This window comes from Berghia stephanieae, chromosome 7 (assembly GCF_034508935.2).
Source record: "Berghia stephanieae isolate SIO BIC M18660-M18661 chromosome 7, UCSD_Bste_1.3, whole genome shotgun sequence".
NCBI classification, from domain to species: Eukaryota; Metazoa; Mollusca; class Gastropoda; order Nudibranchia; family Aeolidiidae; genus Berghia; species Berghia stephanieae.
The window spans coordinates 46,678,828-46,684,324 of record NC_088366.1 but is presented as its reverse complement, the minus strand read 5'-3'; positions in this window follow the sequence as shown (position 1 = coordinate 46,684,324).

Sequence of the window (5,497 nt, the reverse complement as noted above, 5' to 3'; positions counted from 1 at the left end):
AAAAAAACGGAAGTTGTTGCTTTCATGTGACTTGCTATTTTAAGAGAATACGTAATTACTTGAGACTGACTAACCCGCTTTATTTTCAGATATTTTGCAATACATTAAAAAAAAAAAAAAAAATCGTTCACTAGATACAGATTGAGACTTATGGCTAGTCGAACATAATATCCAGCGTAACCCTTTTACTTTTAATTGTCTTGGCCATTGGGCAGGCGCACAATGAATTGACATTATTTACCTGTTGTAATGTTAATAGCCGTTATAGAGTCTAGTTATCTTTTAAAATCAACAATTTACCCTCACAAGGATTAGATAACACTTCAAAATCCTTTAAATTATTCACTCTGGCATTGACTTTCAGTTTCAACGTTTTAATGACTTTGAGATGCTGGTGAAGTTCTGAAATTAGAAACAAAATTTCGCAATTCTACTAAGTTTTCGTAATAGTAGGCAGGTCTGATAAACCCCTCACTCCTCCTACTCCTCCTTCTTCTTCTCTTCTTCTTCTTCTTCTTCTTCTTCTTCTGTGACTTCAGTAATAAATGTGAGACTATTCGATTGTCTCAATGTCATTGCGGTGATGAGTTTGTGTCCTGGATAGATCGTCATAACATGGTAGGTCTAGTGTGAGAACCATTAGAAGCTGTTGTCTCAATGTCGGTGGTATGAACGAGTACAAAGGGGCATCCACTCTTGAGCGGGGAAGTGTAAACTCCTCCTCCTCCTCCTCTTCCACCACCACCACCAACACCTCTTTTTCTTTTTTAGTGGCGGTTATAGCCCTTTTGTTACCATGTAGAACGAGACATGACGCCAGTTAGGCGATATTACAAATTTTTTTTCCCGACAGATAGGCTACAACGCTGTTAACGGCCAGGTACTCATTTTACGTCTGAGTACGGTGAGAGATTGTGAGTAAAGAGCCTTTTCCAAGACCCCGAACAATGCGCCGAGTGAGGTTCGAACCAAGGACCGTCCTATCCGAAAGCGAGTGTCATACCACAAGACCATATAACCGCCCCCTTGAAGGATTGAATTCGTCCAAAAGGACTTTCAGGAAAGCCAAGTACAAGGGTTGCCGGAACTTACTTCGTCTCGAAACGAGGACATCGTCCATTGTGCGCTAGAGCGGGGTTTTCCCCCCACGTCCCCTCTCTATTTTTTTAAGCCAGCCAGATGTAATCGTCTCTAGGCGTTGTTGCCAGTGTTCCCGACACTATATTATGTACATGGACTTGCGACATTTTACACCGACCCTCCTCGATGTTCTTGCTCCTATCCCACACTGTAGCGGTGGCATAGCATAGTGCATGGCGGAAGTCCTCAGAAGTGCTTGATCAGCATCCCATGTTGTTCCTGCCAGCTTCCGCAGAAGACTGATGCAGTTCTCCACAGCGTTGACGATCAAGGTTATCCACCCTACTTTCTCCTATACTATCGCCTAACAGGCGTCATGTCCATTCTAAAAGTTTAAGTGTTGCTGTTGGCTATGGACCCCTTGTAAAACGCTTTGAGCACGTTTAATGGATACTGCACTAAATAAATGCTCTGGGGTTGTTCTTTTGTTGTTGTTGTTGTTGTTATCTTCTGTGCCGTGTCGTTGTCCCTCACCAGTTCCCAGCCAGGCAGACACACTCACTGTCCATCATTATATTTCTTGTCACTACAGGACAGCTGCTCTTTTCCCTTTCAGCTGTTATTTTAGATTATCAAGTTTCCCGAAGAGGCCGAGTGGTTAAGGCATTACACTGTGACCCGGAAGGTCCCGGACATCAGACATCTTGTTTGATGAATTATCTAGGTACATTCTTTCATGGAATGCCTAGCTAGGCATTGGTCGTGGCGGAAGGGCATAATTTAATTTTTTTTTTTAAAAATCAAGTTTCCCAACCCTATAGAAAGAACGAAATAGACGTTATTCAGTATTTTTGTTATTTAACATTTTTTAAAATATATCATATCAATTTAGGTGATATGTTCTCAAGAATTGTTACCAATTAAGACTATAAACGTTCAACCTAGAACACGACGAGTGAATGTAAGAAAGAGCCTTTTTCCAAGGATTCAATTTCTCGCCGCTCAGAGCGGGATTCGAACCTGTGACAGACCTGTCCGAATAAAAGTAGGTAAGTGTCATACCATAGGACTTAGGACCGCAAGGCCGCACGTGAGTCATCAGGTGACTACAATGGTAGGCTTTCTATTATGCGATGCATTCCAGTTGTCTTTACCCGTAGCCATCGTTAACATAATGTAGTCTGAAAAAAAAAAAAGGGGGGGGGGGGGGGTAAATAAAGTGCCGAATGCGTCACCACTATGATAAAGACGCCCGAATATTCATGTTTACAACTTCCATCATTATCATCATCATAATCATGATTATCATCGTCGTCGTCGTGGTTATCTTTCATCCTCACCACCACCACCACCACCAACATCATCATCAGCCTCATTCCTCCTCATCATTATTTTCTTCGATTATGTCCCTTTATTCCACCGAAGTGATATTTTGGCGACTCTAAAATCGCCAGTTTGAGATCACCTATATAAGTCTCACCCGGACACAAACGCAAAATCCAAGAAAGAGGAACACACTCAAATGCTTACATTATACATTCAAAATAACAAATAATATAATAATGCATAACAGAGAGATGATTTACAAGGAAAAAGTTATCTCCCAAAACAATAACTATGCATTTGACTGTTTCCCTCCCAGCTAGGACTCCGGCCAGGGCCAGGACAAAACCAAGTAATCTCATTCCAAGACAAAGACAGAAATCATGTTGGAAAACAGATATAAGGGGATAGAAGACACAGTATGTACCCCCTGCCCACTATGGGAGGGGTTCCGGGAGGTCAGAAACCCCACCCAGTGTATGGGAACAATCAGACTCCTATTTTTAAGAATTTTTGGCATGAATTCTTAGCTGAGAGGGAAGCAAGCAGTTGAATGTATATGTAGTTCCTTTTATTGTTTTTAGAAATGATGTTCTTTTCCTCTGTAATCATCTCTGTTATGTACTCTATTCGTTTTCAGTTTTGAATATATTCAAGATTGCCAATTTCCCGTATATTTACGGAATTCAGTATGTTATAAACTCTCAGTATGTTTTCCAATCGCCTGCTAAGCGGGGAAAAAAGTAAGTAACATAATGTATTTTTACTGGGGTTCAGCGCTCAGAAAGGGGCCAGTCGATGTGTTTGAGTAAAGTTCGGTAAATTTTTGCCTCCTGAATTGGCATCCCTGTATATATGTACTTTGTAAACATTTGAGTGTATCCTTCATCTCGGGATCCTTCGCTTGCGCCTGGATGGGACTTAAAGTAATATCAAAATAGGTACATTAATAGATTTGCTTGAGGAATCTTCTGATTCCTGTTTGAATTTAATTAGAAAAATAAGTGAAAGCAAGTAGTGTACCAATCTGATTGAAGTATTGAACAAAATACAAATATAAAGGTTTAAAAAAAAGTACAAACAATCCCTCCCCTGCAACAAAAAAAAAAACAAAAACGAAAGAAACAACAAAAAAAACAAAAAAAAAAAACAAACAAACCAAAAAGAAAAAAAAAAGAAAACGTATACCTACAAAGGGATGTTATGGGATATAGATACATACATTTTGTGTTTACTTGAAGAAGGCCAAAGGCCGAAACGTCATTTGTTTTGTGTTGTTCCCTTATTTATGAGTCAGATTTACTCCTTTTATCTTTATATCCATTTTATTGACTCATTTATCATTTAGGCACCACTAGTTTATGATGAAATGGGAGGCTGCCCAGAATAATCAAAATGAACTTTAGAAACAAAAAACAAATAAATTAGAAAAAAAATACACTGAATTTTTATGTTTGGAATTCTTTATTACCGAGAAAATGCATGAATTAAAAATCTCATTAAAATTCAAATGCAATAGATCATAAAATGCTGCAATAAATAAACTTTTGATAAAGTAACATCCCCGTTTATTCGAAATCATTGCATACTTATATACAAGTCTTACAAGTCAAATTGTTATGGTCTCATTGGTTTGATGGATTTCTATTCTCTTGAACCAACACATTGAATGTCCGTGACAGCAACGTTAAATCAAGTCCCATACATTGCGTTTGGTTATCGTAGATCCAAATGTGTTAATTAGCAATTGAAGCCAGATAGTACCACTCAACTTATGTGTTTTGTGTTTTTAAGGGTTTTACGGCGCTTGCAACACATTAAGGTCATATCAGCACCAGTAAAAAGGAAGAAAATGTGATAGTAAAAAGTTCTAGAATTACAATTAAAGCACCCAAGAAAAGGTAAGACAAAGGGGAATTGGTTAAAATAGGAAACAGATTAGATGTAGATTCCAAGAGCACACGATCAAAGTACTTCGTTCGAGATCAATTGAAAGTCTCATCCAGACACAAGCACAGGTCTCCACTAAGAGGAATACACTCAAATGTTAACAAATCATATATAATATGTAAACAAAACATAATACAGTACATAACAGAGAGATGATTTACAAGTAAAAAAATATCATCTCCCAAAATTATAACTATACAATTGTCTGTTTACCCCCAGCTAGGGTATCCGGCCAGTGCCTGGACAAAACCAAGTAATCTCACTCCAAGACAAAGACAGAAAGCATGTTGGAAAACAGATATAGGGATAGAAGACACAGTAAGTGCCTCCCTGCCCAATACGGGAGATCAGGAACCCCACCCAGGGTTATCATCAGTCCAAATGCATTTATTAGTAATTGAAGCCAGATATTACCACTAAAGTTACATTATAGTTTAAAAGATACAAAGCTGCTAGAGGCTTTGGACTGTAAAAAGTGATGAACAAATATGAATATAACAGCTTTGAAAAGAACACAAGCTCTTTTTCCCTCTATGTAGAGATATCAATTTAAGAAATTAAGGAGCAGGCAACGGTGCAAAATAAAGATCTGAACAAGTGTGTATGAAAGCTGCCAGACAAAGCAAGAAAAAAAATACAAGAAAAAAAAAAAAAAAAAAAAAATCATCCCATAAAAATCATTCGACCTCGATTGGGAATCGAACCTCAGACCTTCTGATTACTGAACAGACGTTCTATCATTACACGGTAATTAGAAGGTCTGAGGTTCGTTCTCCAGTCGAGTCGACTGACTCATGTAGAGGGAAAAAGAGCTCATGGTCATCAGAGGTTGACGTTTTTGACCAGTTTGATTCTATCAACAAGCAACATCCCAACACACATGAGGGAAGCAGAGGACAGATCGTCGTGGGGGCCTAGGATAGGGAACGTGCATACTAGAACAGGACACGGATAAGTAAGTAAGAAAAAAACAAATACCAAACACGTTTTGAACTCAAAACCCTTCTTGAGCCATGATAAAAACATTAAATCATGATACTAAAGCAAGCTTTTGTTTTATATTAGCCGAAGAAGGTTTATGAGCCTGAATCATTCCGTGTTTGGCAATTTTTTCTTTTTTTTTTCGATGTTGTTATAATATTCA